This window comes from Schistocerca americana, chromosome X, assembly GCF_021461395.2.
Source record: "Schistocerca americana isolate TAMUIC-IGC-003095 chromosome X, iqSchAmer2.1, whole genome shotgun sequence".
Taxonomy (NCBI): Eukaryota; Metazoa; Arthropoda; class Insecta; order Orthoptera; family Acrididae; genus Schistocerca; species Schistocerca americana.
The window spans coordinates 369,349,089-369,365,937 of NC_060130.1; the positions used below are offsets into that span (position 1 = coordinate 369,349,089).

Here is a 16,849-nt window from a genome sequence, read left to right on the forward strand (position 1 = left end):
CATTGAATGACCTGATCTTACCCACTAAGTAACTATGTTCAAAAATTATGATTCCTAGATTCCAGTTAGATACGCTGAATTCCAAAGTTGAGGATCACCTATGGGCACTTCCCTAGCTTGGATTTTAATGCGAGACAAAACTTCCTTCAGGTAAGCTTTTTGTTAGTGAAGTTAAACAGTTGCGTCAGAGATGTGTTAAATTCCTTCCACAACTTATAAAACAACTGCGGCAACGGCTTCCTGATATCATTAAAGTTCTTCAGATATGTCGCTCTTTCCTTTGCGAGTGTCAAGTACCAGTAAAATGTCGTGTTATAGAAGTGGCAATGCAATTTGTTCAAGATCCCGCTATCATTACGTTAATATATAATCAGTATAAAAATTTACACCACATAAAATGGACTGAAGTAATGGACACAGTAGAATTTTATTGTGAAGTTACTTCATACAGAGGTGCTAGTGGAGAAAACCCATTTTATGAAATTGTAAAAATCGCAATTTCCATACTTTCCTTTCCCGAACGCCGATGTTGAAAGGGTCTTAAGCCAATCAAATGTAATAAAAACAAAACAATGAAATAGACTGAAAGTGAGAACCTTGCAAGTTTGGCAATAAGATATATACTTATAAATGCAGGTAAATGTTGTTGCGACCATATCATCATCGTCGAAGGATAATACAGTTTTTGTGGCAGATTCTGACGAAAAGGGCGATTTTGAAATTGAGTAGGCATAAAGCGTACGCAGTTTACATAATTGTACGTGATAATATTCGATATAGTCCCCGTCATGTGTCGTGGTATAATTGTAATGCTACCTCTAGCGCCGTTTCAATTGATTCAAGTTTGTAACTTCACTATACGTTATATAACTAGTTTTCTAGTCAACATTCTTTACATGGCGGGAGACGTATCGAATGCTAACCGTGGTTGTTAATTGATACCTCTAGTGCCTTTCTGGTACTTTTGAGAGGATTCGGTGCGGTTTTGATTTCCCGTGTTGGCAACACTGGCCCTGATTGTCTAACAGGGGCACATCGCACAGACGCACGCAGTATTGATTCACGGTTTGCGAAACTGTCGTGCGGTACTTGGTGGCTTTCGTATTTATACGTGCGTATTCCGATAATATGTAGTTTTAATGATACAGCGCATTAAATATCTATCCAAGACCCGTTCTTTTTTGGGGTTGTGGTACAGTGCCAAGAAGTCCGGTACCGATTTACAAAAACTGCTAACAGGTGTGACGTTTACAATCAATATCTATTATGAATAAACATATATCAGTGTGTATTATCAAGTCTACCTGTACTGAACCATGCAAGCATGCTCATTATTCTTAATCTACCACCCAGGCACCGACAAAAAAACTCAAATAATATCTTACATACCGGTACGTACCAGTTCTTTAACTTTCTTAATTACCCATTAATGCTGCATAGTGTTAAATTTCTGTTTCAATGTGCTGTTCTCTTAAAATTTAATTGAATGATGTGCTGAACGTAATAAATAGGTTATTTTTGATTTTTTGACGCTTACAAAATTATATTTTTGAAAATTTTCGTAAGTTACGAGAGGTGTGGATAACTTCAATTTCGTAGTAAATCAGCGTTTGTGACTCGCAGTTACTGCAAAAGAATAGAACACCGCGTATGTCAGCGTATATCAACGCAAATAAGCGTATATTTTACGGAAGTTACCGTTGTCCTATGCATAAACTAATTCGTAGTATTTAATCGGCGTTGGTGATTAGTTGCAGTAGCAGATATTGGAACTAACATATTGTCTAACATTTAGTTTTCCGTTTCAAGAGGAGTATATATTACATGCTTGCTTATTTATCGTAAATAAATTAACTCGATTTTCGAGTTTTTTAGCGGCTATAATTAACGTCAAAAAGTCTTAGGAAACTAGCAATTTTTACCGCAGGTTTTTCTGTTGCCAGAGACCCCATCTCGTAGAACACCTACTGAAAAGTCACCTCGTTAGTTACGGGTTAAAAACTTTCAATACCCGTTTAATGACTTAATACCATGAATGGTAGGTTGAATAAAGTTGGAACAATTCTAACGCTTTTTACAGTATGAGCTTATCTCTCTCAGCGACTAGTTTGCATCATAACATTTTTCACTAAATATTTTTATACTACAAAACTGGATCAGTTTGCTTAGTCATGTGGGAAATCTCATTTCTCATACCTGGCGGCTATAATTAAAGTGTATCTGTTCGCGGAGGTCCAGTGTGGGCTGTAATTGCCGTACGACAGCGAAACTCGATAGGTATGCTAATACGGATATCGATTTAGGGTAGAGGAAAATTAATTCCAGTTTTGGCCGCCAGGAGAAAATCTAGCGCTGTACAACATCCCGACGTCATCTCCGGTGCCCCTATCGAACAAATTGTGTATGTAGCGGTTAATAATGAAATCAACATTACACCGTTCTCACTTGTTTGATCTTTTATGCCTACATCCCATTCCTAGTCCATTGGATATGGAAACATTTCTATACGCTCATTTTGCTTTCAGAGCACATCTAAAATTGGTTCTAATTTTCTTCAGAGTGAATCGTCTCCACATTTATACGTTAGAATATCCACCAAGTTACGCTGGCATACGATAATTACAGCCCACACTGAATCTCTGTAATTAGCTGCATCTTAACTATAGCCACCCAGTGCGTAACATAATATAATGTACACTTACTTACTGGTGTCCAAAATTAAAACGACAAACCACTATTTCCCCTTCCTGTATCTAATTCACGATATAATCATAACTGTCAAAAGATGACCGTACGATCGTGTCCTGCATGGAAGATAGCATTCTGGTTAACGGATAACCATGTCGACGATGACGTTAGGGCACCTGTCAAACGGGATAGTGTTTGGCGGATAGTCCCACATCCACAATCACTGTGTACACAGACACAGACGGTGCAGTATGGCACAGAAAAGACACCTACCAGGCTCTTTGCGGTGGTGGGCCATGGGAAGAATGGAAGCAGGGCAGTCGCAAACTGATGTGGCCTGATGACTTAATAAGAATCATTGTGTTGTTTTTTGAATGTGATGACAGTTTATAGAGATCGAAACTGTATCCCGAAGACCAGGGCGTGACTGGCCATGTGTAACATCAGAAAGAGAGAACCGTTATTTGGCTGTAAGGGCACGATGGTACCACCTTATTACTGCACTGCAACTGGCATCTGACCTCGCAGCATCCAATGGACGTGTTGTATCGAGCAAACGGCGTACAGAAGGCTTTGGCAGAGTGGCCTTTATTGTCAGAGACCCACCGTATATTTACCTCTGACGTGTCTTCACAGAAGGGAATGTCTAGAGTGGAGCCATCAGCATACCACCTTGATGGTGGAACAGTGGGCCTAGTTCTTTCCTCAGATGAGTCCTGATTTCGTCTGGACAGTGATTCTCGACGGTTTCGCATCTGGAGGGAATGTGGAAATATTATTTCGGGACCCAAACATTAAGGAAAGAGACTGATATCGAGGATGATCTGTAACGCCGAGGGTAGGGATTATGTTGACCACTTGAACACCTCTTCATGAAATTGTACAATTAAATTGGTAAGGTTTAACTGCTGTCAGGTATCGTGAAGAGATATTTGGACCTCACATGCAGCTGTTGCTAGGTGATATGCGCCCAGACTTTGTATTGCTGGACGATAGTGCTCGGCCTTGTAGAGCATGCCTGGTTCGCATTTTGTTGGAAATGACATATATTGCATGCATGGTGTGGCCCCCTCACTTTCCCGATTTGAAATCCATAGAGCATGTCTGGGATGCACTAGGGTCATGGGTTGCATCACCTCAGCATCCACCAATCACTCTCCAAGACTTGCAAGCAGTGCAGCAGGAAGAATGGGCATTACTACCTCAACATGAGATTGATGGCATTCACAGTATGCAACGTCGTTTGCCAGCTCTGTATTGCTGCCAGAGGTGGTCACACCCCATAATGAGCGCATTAACCAGTTGTCAGAATGTGTCTGTAAATCCGCTATATTGGAAAAAACGAAGAACGTTTTTGTCTGCCATAATGGATTTTTCAGTTGTTTACGTTCTGTATTCTTAGTATTGTTTCTAGTTTACTATCACCTGGTTATACTGTTTTGTGGCAATATAAACGCAACCTTTCAAAATTTTGGTTTGTTACTTCAATTTTGGACACCAGTGTAGCTTGTGAGACAACTACTGAGAATACGGCTAACTACTGTCAGGTTTGCGTTCAGTATTAATGCATTTGACAGAATACATTCCAGATAATGCTAGATATAATCGAGTTCGTCAACTAAGCCCTGAAGGCCCAAGTGATGCCACCAGCTTCTGTGTCATCCTTGGCAATCAGGTGTCCTGCAGATATGGGATGGAGGTCATATGGTCAATACACTGGTTTCCAGATCTTATAGCCACTACTACTTAATCAAGTGGCCCCTCAGTTGGCATCATGGGCCTGAGTGCACACCATACTAGTCCTCTCACCATGGGAAATCCTTGGCAGTTCCTGGAATCGAACCCAGGTCCTCTGCACAGTAGCCATCTATGCTGACCACTCAGCTATAGAGGCAAACTAGTTGTGCATATGGGAATTATGAAACCTGATGCATATTTCCTGGAGACATGGATTTTGAAGGTCTGGACCACCACTAAATCATGGTCTATAGGAACAAGCAGCAATAGAAATTTTATTAATCACCTGTAGATCAAGTGAGGCAAGTAGGGGCACTAGTGCTCCAACCCCCTGCCGCCCCCCCCCCCCCCCCACACACACACACATGATCTGGAGTACATAGTTTTTCAAAGTTTTAAACATGACTGCTTGGTTTATTGGTTCAGTGACCATATCTAAATTAAAATTGAAACAAATGAACCCTCGGTCACTATTATTTTTACTCTTATTGACCAGGTTTCAACACTTCTAAGAGTGCCTTCATCATAATTAAAATAGTCTATAACATAGTTACAAATTTATAGGAAAAGACATTTTTATATAAAAAAAAGTGTAAGCACTGACTAACAATAAAAGACAGAGGCAATATTTACATGTCACATATAAAATAATTAACAGGCCAGAAGGGCTTTAGTCTCATAATATATAAAAAGGAATGCGTGAAGGCGAGCCACTATGGGCTGCTCGTACCTGTACAGCCACAGGTTGTAACGGACTGAGGCACCCACATTAACGCGTCTTTACTTACACTTTTTTATATAAAAAATGTCTTTTCCTATAAATTTGTAACTATGTTATAGGCCATTTTAATTGTTTTAATTCTGATGAAGGCACTCTTAGAAGTGTTGAAACTTGGTCAATAAGACTAAAAATAATAGTGACCAAGGGCTCATTTGTTTCAATTTCACATAGTTTTTATTGATTACAGAATTCTCATACACTTCGGAAAGTGATTTCCCCCATGACACTGCTCAAACCTCTCATTTAGCTGATTGTAGCATTACATGGCTGATTGCAGTGAGACAATACTATGGCTTCTCGAATCTGACCAACTCATTCATATAAAAAATGGTGATTTTAGAATCTTGTACACTCAATCCCTGCCCCCTCCTTTGCATAAATTCCTGTGGAAGCCCATGCTGCAGATATATGTACACAAGTGTACAGCAAAACAATAAATTTGTCCTCTCTGTATGCTGGTGACAGTCTAGACCAGTTGGTGCTCTTTGGAAATCCCTTTACATTAAAAATAATCCACCTATAATGTTTCTTTTACATCATGCATTCAGTATGTCACCATACATTTAATAAGACAATAATATCACCAGTGGTTGCACATAGCACTCTGATGATGTGCTTTAACTTGAATGGCATCAGACAACACATGACAGACTAATCTTAAAGTTTTGATAATCTGTCCTCACCGAGTATTGTAAGAATGTGTACTGCCAACTACATAAGAGTTCCACAGATTCCATGGTAACAGAATTAGAACAGTGCATATCTGGAAGCATACAGTCAATCGTTTATCCAGTTCTTCCTCTTTGAATGGAACAGGGAAAGGGGGGAAGAGGAACAATATTGAGACATACTGGTATGATACACACACTTGTAAATTATGTGGTGACTTGTAAAATATATAAATGTAGAAGCAGGTACTGCTAGTATGAGTTAGAATGGAATGTTGTGTGTTACAGGGAATGGTGATTCTGTCCCAACCAAACATTGTGAGGATGGTAGAAATTTCTACAAAGAAAGAGAGGGAAAATCCACCCCTTTAAGGTGAACTACATGCAAATAAGGTAAATGGGTAATGGAAGTGAAACATTGTGGCAAATGGTAGGAAATTTACAGCTCAAAACCAGACTACTATCACTGTCAGAGAATAGTATATCTATTTTGGCCAGTTTGTAAATTTGACTGGAGATGTATTATCACAAACCTTTTCACACTTTCATCTAGGCTAGCACGATTTGGAAGACATTCAGCTGTTCTGAGATTAAATGTGGCAGCAAAACTGAAAAATAATTAAAGATATCTTGCGATCAGTGTGTCCTTCCTATTTTGACCTACGCCCATGAGACCTGGACACTTCATGAATATACAAGACAGAAATTTAGAACTGAGCAGTAAGGTATGGAAAGGTCAGTGTTAAGATTTACAAGGAAAGACAAAAGGGACAGAAGACAGATCAATTACCAATGTCAAAGGCATTATGGATAGAACAGCCTCTACGAAATGGCAATAGAGTGGTCATGTTGCCAGAAGAAATCATAACTGATGGACAAAGGCAATGCTGGAATGGAGTAAAAGAGGCAGGAGACACAGACCACAACAAAGATCGCCATACTGATGAGGCAGAGACCTGTGGAAGATTGCTGGAGTTGAGTGACTTGAATATTGCCCAAGACTGTTGATCATGGAAGAAGAAGTTGCAGATGTGACCGATGATGATGATGATGATGTTGATGATGATTGATGATTGGTGATGATTTCAACTTCATCATCACCATCATCTTTATCATGTTCTGAACAATACGTCACACCCCAGGTCATATCGTGGAGAGAACAGCCACTATGAAATCGTGATAGGGTGGGCATGTTGCCAGAAGAAGTGATAACCGATGGACAAAGGCTCTGCTGGAATGAAGTGAAAGAGGAAAGAGACTGACAGACCACAACGAAGATTGCCATACTAATGAGGCAGAGACCTGTGGAAGATTGCTGGTGTTAACTGGCTTGAACATTGCCCAAGACTGTTGAGCATGGAAAAAGAAGTTGCAGATGTGACCGAGATGAGGGTGGGGAGGGGGGGGGGGTAATGATGATGATGAATGATGATTGTCGATGATTTCAACTTCATTATCATCAGCATCATTTTTATTGTGATCTGAACAACACCTCACACCCCAGGTCATATTGTGGAGAGAACAGCCACCATGAAATGGTGATAGGGTGGGCAAGTTGCCAAAAGTGATAACCAATAGACTAAGGCACTCCTGGAATAGAGTGAAGAAGCCAAGAGACTGACAGATCATGATGAAGATCACCACACTGATGAGGCAGAGACCTGCTGGAGTTAACTGGCTTGAATATTGCCCAAGTCTGTTGATCATGGAAGAAGAAGTTGCAGATGTGACTGAGATGATGATGATGAGGATGATGTTGATGATGATTGATGATTGGTGATGATTTCAACATCATCATTAGCATCATTTTTATCATTATCTGAGCAACAAGTCACACCCCAGGTCATATCGTGGAGAGAACAAGCACAATGAAATGGTGATAGGGTGGGCATGTTGCCAGAAGAAGTGATAACCGATGGACCAAAGCACTGCTGGAATGGACTGAAGGAGCCAAGAGACTGACGGACCATGATGAAGATCACCATACTGATGAGCCATTGACCTATGGAAGATTTCTGGAGTTAATCATCTTGAATACTGCCCAAGACTGTTGATCATGGAAGAAGAAGTTGCAGACATGACAGAGATGATGATGATGACGACGATGATTTTGATGATAATAGATGCTGATTTCAACTTCATCATCATCAGCATCATTTTTCTCCTTATTTAAACAACACATCACACCCCAGGTCGTATTGTGGAGAGAACAGCCACTATGAAATGGTGATAGGGTGGGCATGTTGCCAGAAGAAGTGATAACCGATCGACAAAGGCACTGCTGGAATGGAGTGAAAGAGGTAAGAGACTGACGGACCATGATGAAGATCGCAATAGTGATGAGGCATCTGTGGAACATTGCTAGAGTTAATTGGCTTCAATATTGCCCAAGACTGTTGATCATGGAAGAAGAAGGTGCAGACATGACAGAGATGATGGTGATGACGATGATGTTGATGATAATAAATGCTGATTTCAACTTCATCATCATCAGCATCATTTTTCTCCTGATCTAAACAACACACCACACCCCAGGTCGTATTGTGGAGAGAAGAGCCACTATGAAATGGTGATAGGGTGGGCATGTTGCCAGAAGAAGTGGTAACCGATAGACAAAGGCACTGCTGGAATGGAGTGAAAGAGGTAAGAGACTGACAGACCACGATGAAGATCGCCATAGTGATGAGGTATCGGTGGAAGATTGCTAGAGTTAACTGCCTTGAATACTGCCCAAGACTGTTGATCGTGGAAGAAGAAGTTGCAGACGTGACAGAGATGGTGATGACAATGATGTTGATGATGATTGATGATTGATGCTGATTTCTACATCATCCTCATCAGCATCATTGTTATCATGATCTGAACAACACCTCATACCCCAGCTCATATTGTGGAGAGAACAGGTACTATGTAATGATGATAGGGTGGGCATGTTGCCAGAAGAAGTGATAACTGACAGACAAAGGCACTGCTGGAATGGAGTGAAAGAGGTAAGAGACTGACGGACCATGATGAAGATCGCAATAGTGATGAGGCATCTGTGGAACATTGCTAGAGTTAATTGGCTTCAATATTGCCCAAGACTGTTGATCATGGAAGAAGAAGTTGCAGACATGACAGAGATGATGGTGATGACGATGATGTTGATGATAATAGATGCTGATTTCAACTTCATCATCATCAGCATCATTTTTCTCCTGATCTAAACAACACATCACCCCAGGTCGTATTGTGGAGAGAACAGCCACTATGAAATGGTGATAGGGTGGGCATGTTGCCAGAAGAAGTGATAACCGATAGACAAAGGCACTGCTGGAATGGAGTGAAAGAGGTAAGAGACTGACGGACCATGATGAAGATCGCAATAGTGATGAGGTATCTGTGGAACATTGCTAGAGTTAATTGGCTTCAATATTGCCCAAGACTGTTGATCATGGAAGAAGAAGTTGCAGACATGACAGAGATGATGGTGATGACGATGATGTTGATGATAATAGATGCTGATTTCAACTTCATCATCATCAGCATCATTTTTCTCCTGATCTAAACAACACGTCACACCCCAGGTCGTATTGTGGAGAGAACAGCCACTATGAAATGGTGATAGGGTGGGCATGTTGCCAGAAGAAGTGATAACCGATAGACAAACGCACTGCTGGAATGGAGTGAAAGAGGTAAGAGACTGACGGACCACGATGAAGATCGCCATAGTGATGAGGTATCTGTGGAAGATTGCTAGAGTTAACTGGCTTGAATACTGCCCAAGACTGTTGATCGTGGAAGAAGAAGTTGCAGACGTGACAGAGATGGTGATGACAATGATGTTGATGATGATTGATGATTGATGCTGATTTCTACATCATCCTCATCAGCATCATTGTTATCATGATCTGAACAACACCTCATACCCCAGGTTATATTTTGGAGTGAACAGGCACTATGTAATGATGATAGGGTGGGCATGTTGCCAGAAGAAGTGATAACTGACAGACAAAGGCACTGCTGGAATGGAGTGAAAGAGGTAAGAGACTGACGGACCATGATGAAGATCGCAATAGTGATGAGGCATCTGTGGAAGACTGCTAGAGTTAATTGGCTTCAATATTGCCCAAAACTGTTGATCATGGAAGAAGAAGTTGCAGACGTGACAGAGATGATGGTGATGACGATGATGTTGATGATAATAGATGCTGATTTCAACATCATCATCATCAGCATCATTTCTATCATGATCTAAACAACACCTCACACCCCAGGTCGTATGGTAGAGGGAACTGCCATTATGAAATGGCGATAGGGTGGGCATGTTGCCAGAAGAAGTGATAACCGATAAACAAAGGCAGTGCTGGAATGGAATGAAAGAGGTAAGAGACTGACGGACCACGATGAACATCACCATAGTGATGAGGCACCTGTGGAAGATTGCTAGAGTTAACTGGCTTGAATACTGCCCAAGACTGTTGATCATGGAAGAAGAAGTTGCAGATGTGACAGAGATGGTGATGACAATGATGTTGATGATGATTGATGATTGATGCTGATTTCAACATCATCCTCATCAGCATCATTTTTATCGTGATCTGAACAACACCTCATACCCCAGGTTATATTGTGGAGAGAACAGCCACTATGAAATGGTGATAGGGTGAGCATGTTGCCAGAAGAAGTGATAACTGATAGACAAAGGCACTGCTGGAATGGAGTGAAAGAGGTAAGAGACTGATGGCCCATGATGAAGATCGCCATAGTGATGAGGCATCTGTGGAAGATTGTTAGAGTTAACTGGCTTCAATATTGCCCAATACTGTTGATCATGGAAGAAGAAGTTGCAGACGTGACAGAGATGATGGTGATGATGATGATGTTGATGATGATTGATGATTGATGCTGATTTCAACATCATCATCAGCATCATTTTTATCATGATCTGAGCAACACCAGCCACACCCTGGGTCTACTTCACTTGCTGAGGCATATGTGTTCCTGTCCAAGTAGTTTAAATTTCTGGATGTTCTCATGAGGTGAAATGACATTTTTTATTTAATTATTTATTTACTTGGGCCTCAGACAATCTTATTTGATCACTGTATTGCATAGATGATCACATAAAGACATATCATTGTAAAATACTGACCTATTCAGTAGACAAATACATATAAATTGATAAGTAGCACATTATCACTTACAAATCAGTTACAAATTGTAAAAGAACCCACCATGTATGTATACATCATACAATGAAAAACTCATACTAAAGTTTATGCAAAACAATGTGATTTGTTGCAAGCAGAGTCTTGAGACCTGTGTGGATTAGATTCACAAATTACAGTAATAGTTAATTAGTCAGTTTTGTGTTCCATGGATGATATTGCATGAAAAATCTTAATGATGTGGAATGAGTAATTCTACATTCACATTGTTAACTAACTGGTAAATATGGCTACAAGCTGAGAATTATGCTCCTGTTTATTCATTTTTATTTTCATTTATTTATTTAAAAAACATAAAGATGTGAAGTAATAATTTCCTACCCACCATCTTTTGCATATTACAATACTAGATGTTCTTCTACAGAATAAGGGTGGTTGTCAAGGAGAAACTTTTTCAGTTTGTTTTCAAAATTTACTTTGTTGTCTGTCAGATATTTTATACTCTTTTTTTATGTGACAGTATTCATTAATTGGCTATACCATCAGTCACATAAAACTTTAATTTATATAGGAGAATAATGTGATTCATACAGTCAGATCCCTTGGATAGGTCACAGAAAATACCAACCAGCACTATTTTATTATGTAATGCTTGTAAAATTTGGTGAATGAACATGTAAATGGCATTCTCAGTAGAGCAACTCTTCTGAAATCCAATCTGTGGATTGCTGAGGATAGTATTGTTACTCCAGTGAGATATGATACTAGAATACATCACCATCTCAAAAATTTTGGAAAATGATGTCAGCAGTGGAAGAGTTAGGTTGTTACTGACAGCTCCCCCATCTCCTTCCTTAAATAGGCGTTTGACAATGGCATATTGCAGTATCTGGAAAAATGCCTTGAGTTAGTGATGCATTACATATTTCAGATAAGACCTGTATGTGAAAAAATCTTTAGTACTCTATTGGAAACACCATCAGAACCAGCTGAGCATTTGTTCTGGAGAGAATATATAATTTTCTTAATTCCAGAAGGAGAAGCTGGTAATATAGTCATATGACTGAATTTTATGAGAGTTAATTTTCTCAACATACTACTGTGATTTTTATCTTGATCTGTCTGTCCCTATAATTTGCACTGTATTTAAGAAATGATTATTTGCTACCTGTGACTCTTCATTTCTTCCATTTAGTTCAATAGTCATGTTATCCTGTTCTGTTCCTGGTTCTCATGTCTCTTATTTCACTACATTCATCTACAGTTATATCATACTCAGCAAGCCACCCAATGATGTGTGGCAGAGGGTATTTTTGTATCATTAACTGAGCCCTCCAACTGTGTGTTCAACTCACAAATAGCTTGTGGGAAGAAAGATTGCCAGTAAGCCTCTGTATTGGCTCTAATTTCTCATATTTTCTCCTCATGATCATTACACAAGACATGTGGGGGGGGGGGGGGGGGGGGGGGAAGTAATATGTTGCCTGTTGTGGGTGCTTTCAAAATTCCAATAGTAAATCTCTTTGTGATGCACAATGCCTCGCTTGTAACTTCTGCCAACAGAGTTTGCTGAGCATTTCTGTAACACTCTCGTGTCAGCTAATCAATCCCATGATTAGATGTGCTGATCTTCTTTGGATTTTCTCTATCTCTTCTATCAGTCCTATCTGGTAGGGATCCGAGATAGATGTACAGTACTTAAGTATTGGTTGAACAAGCACCTTATAAACCAATTCCATTGTGGATGAGTTACATTTCCTTAAGATTCTTCCTATGAATCTGAGTCTGGCATCTTCTTTTCCCACTATTTGTTTTATGTGGTCATTCCGCTTAAGGCCACTTGGGATAGTTCATCCTAGATATTTTATGGTGGATATTGTTTCCAGCGGTTTGTCAGCTATACAGTAGTCGATGTCTTTTCCTATGTATGCGCAACAAGTTACATTTATTTATGCTCAGAGTCAACTGCCAGAGACTACATCATTCATCAGTTCTCTGGAGGTCATTCTGCAAATTGTTACTATCTTCTGGTGTTGCTACTTTGTTACAGACAGCCACATCATTTGTGAACAGTCTTACAGATCAACCAGTGCTTTATACTAAATCATTTATGTATATATTGTAAACAGTAACAGCCCTATCATACTTACTTGGCGTACTCCAGAAATTACCTTTACATCTGTCGATTTTGTTCTGTTAAGAGCAACGTATTGAGTTTTACCTGCAAGGAAGTCTTGAAACCAATCACAAATCTGCCCCAATACTTGAGAAGCTCACTTTTCTTTCACTAAACAGGAGCATGGGGTGGTGTCAAATCCCTTCCTGAAGTCAAGGAATATGGCATCAACCTGAGCGCCATTGTCTACGGTGCTGTGGACCTCATGGAGGAACAGAGTGAGCTGAGTTTTGCAGGATCCCAGTTTGTGGAATCCAAAAACACCATAGTTCTTGAGCATAGAAAATGTTCCATAATTCTACAGCAGACTGACGTCAATGATATAGGTCTATAACTGTGTACAACCCTTTTTAAAAATGGGAATGACTTGCATTTTCTTCCAGTTGCTAAGTACTCTTCATTGCTCAAGCAGTCTATGACAAATTACTGCTAGAAGGGGAACAAGTTCTTTTGCATATTCTTTGTAGAATCTTATAGGTATCTCATCTGGTCCTGATGCCTTTCCTCCACTAAGTGATTTTAGTTGTTTTTCTGTTCCACAATTGGTTATCTCAATATTTGCCATTCTGATGTTTGTATGACAATTGAAAGGAGGGACTGCGTTACGATCGTCCACTGTGAAACAATATTGGAAGACCTAATTCAATATTTTAGACTTTTCTGTGTTATCTTCTGTTTCAATGCCAGTATGGTCACTGAATGAATGAATAAATGATTTTGACCCACTTAATGATTTTACATATGACCGAAACCTCTCATGGTTTTTCCTCACATCAGTTCACAAAGTTTTACTTTCAAAGTCATTGAACGCTTCTCTCATTTTCTCTTTACACTCATTTTTTCTTCGTTCAGCTTTTGTTTGTCAGCTAGGTTTTTACTTCCCTCGAATCTGAGATGAAAGCCTAGTTTACACGACGACATTGGGTTGCGCCACTCGTTGTGTGGAATGAGTTGCACACAAATAGTTTCATATTTGACTGTAGACACGGTGAAACCAGTATACACATCAGTTTCATCGTTTTGTGGGTGCCTGAGTTGTGTCTGAAATGAAAGTTTTGGCAACTGCACGTCGCACGAGATGTGATGGAGTTAAAGCTTGTTGCATGGAATCGCTGCATAAGAAAAAAATGTTTCGATTCGTGTCTAGATAAAGAAAAGACATCAGCTCGGTTGCTCAGCATCCTTGCTGAAATAATTTATAATGGGAGACCCGAGAAGTTCTTTCAATTATCTTAGAATGTCACCAGAACTGTTCATGTTTCTTCTAAATAGAGTTAATTATGCGATAAGGAATAAAGGTACTGTAATGCATGAAGCACTGTTGCCTGAACTGAAATTACATATCATATTGCATGCATTACTGCATTACAATTGAGAACACTCATCATGCTATAAGATATGGTTTTAGTTGGTGATGATGCTATTTCATTAACACCAATAATTATTCACATTAACAGTAATAATTATTAACATTAGCAACCATAATTATTCGAAGCAGATCAAACTGAGAAGAGAATGGTTTGCAAACTAATCTCTTGAAGATAGATCTGTACAGTGGCAATATTTCATACTTCTAACATACGTGAATGGGGAGCACTGCAGCGACGTTTTAAATAGATGAATATTGAATAAAGAATGCAGCTTCTTGAATTTGTATAGCCTTCCCTCCTGTCAACAAAATTCCTTAACTAAGAGTTGAGCAACTCGAACGATGGGATTTTAGTCTCGTAGACGAGAGCATTGCCACAGCTAGAATTACACTTGCTTGTCTTTTTCTTAATTCAGTTGTATATGTGCTCCTAACTCAATAAATTTTGCTGTGCAGCTCCAATATTGTCAAACCATCTATGTTATGATCGCACATGATGGTCTCAGTGGCAGCAATATGTTGCTTATTTTTGTAATCAGCATCACTCAAATCCCACAAACACCTGTGCAAAGCATAGATGTCTGAAAAGTGAACATTATTCTCCGTTCTCCACTTCATATTTCAGTTTGTCTACCCTCTACGAACACACATAACCTCAAAACTCATGCAACTAGCGCCGCCAAAGTTGGAACACGCCAAAAGTGTTTAGTCGCACCAACGAGTTGCGCAAACATGTGGCGCGCATGCGCAGTGGCCAGTAGCGCAGTTGCCTGAAACCTAGTGTTGCTGTGTAAATTAGGCTGAAGTTCTCTTTGTTTACGTAGCAGTTTTCTAACATGACTATTAAACCATGGCAGATCTTTCCCATTCTTTAAGACCTTACTCAGAACATACTTGCCTAGGGCATTTTGCATGATGCCTTTTAATTTTTTCCATTTGTTCTCCACATCTTTGTCCTCATCACCAAATATTTGATGCTGACTGCTCAGATACCCTGAAATTTGTATCCTGTGACTCTTGCTAAGCAAAAATTTTTCCTACCTTTCCTAACATTCTTTGTAAGAGCTGTTGTCATAGATGCTATCACAACCTTATGATCACTGATACCTTCGTCTATGTTAACTGATTCAATAAGTTCACTCTGTTTGTTGCTTGGAGTTACCCTCACAAGATGGTTCTCTATCTGCTCAAAGTAATGTTCAGACAAGACATCCAGAACTATGTCATACAAACCCCTGTCAATGTCAACAGTTTTGATAGCATGATACTCCCAATCTATACCTGGTAGGTTGACATCACCCCTTATTGCAACGGCTTGATTAGGAAAATTACTAACAATATTCTGCAAGTTCTATCTGAAGCGTTCAACCACTAGAGCTCCTGACCCAGGCAGTATATAAAAGCATCTGATTATAATTTTTGACAGATCTTTGATACTTAACTTCACCCAGATTAATTCACACTTGGAATCTGTGATAACGTTGCTAGATTTTATTGAATTCTTTACTGCAATAAACACACCACCACCATTGCTGACTAAACTATTCTTACAATAATTATTGGAATCTGAATCAATCCTGGGTATGATGCTACAAATAGACAGTTTAGCCTGAACCCTGTGTGCGATGCTAGTTGCCTTATCTTTAGCCTTAAGCCTATCATTGAAATTACTGATTTCTGACATTATGTGCATGTTCATTGATTTCTAATAACATTTCTTAGTAATTCCGAGTTGTTTTGTAGTGTGCAACTACTGCAGGATCTCTACTTCTTCTAGCCTACAAATGAATTTCCCTTTTTCTTTCAAAAGATGCCTTAGTCCCTCTAGTGATCCACAGTTTTTACATGGATGTTTAACGTCCTTTCTGATTAGCTAATGTGTAAAGTTACTTTCAAATAATGATGTGAATCTATCATGGAATAAATTAAATTTAGTGACAGCATTTGGTTCATTACAAATGTCATCTCATGTTATCTCTTGTAAACCATTCTTAAAAACATTTGACCTACAGTCATTAATTATTCAAACTGATTTCCACTGAAGAGTATCCATACTGTAAGACACTATGTTATTTATCATAACTAACTGTGCACCATGATCAGAGAGAGCACTTGTTACTGGGTGAACAGTTATTTTCTTACTTTGAGCTTCACCACAGAAAACATTATCAATCAGGGTTCTACTGTTTTTATCCACCGATATTGGAAAGTTAATCACTAAAATCAAATTTTAGTATCCAATTAAGGTTTCCTGATAGTTTTTCCTATCAGAGTCCTTTA

The 16,849-nt window shown here is 39.3% G+C and overlaps 1 long non-coding RNA gene across 2 annotated transcripts in view; it reads left to right on the forward strand.

Annotated features, from left to right (window-relative positions):
- Positions 1-1,039: 1,039 nt before the first annotated feature.
- LOC124556637 overlaps positions 1,040-16,849 on the forward strand; it is a 32,099-nt gene continuing 16,289 nt past the window's right edge. For both annotated transcript variants that reach the window (XR_006968635.1, XR_006968634.1), the window contains exons 1-3: positions 1,040-1,239; positions 1,354-1,391; positions 6,163-6,267. This is a non-coding gene — a long non-coding RNA (uncharacterized LOC124556637). The remainder of the gene's footprint in view (positions 1,240-1,353; positions 1,392-6,162; positions 6,268-16,849) is intronic.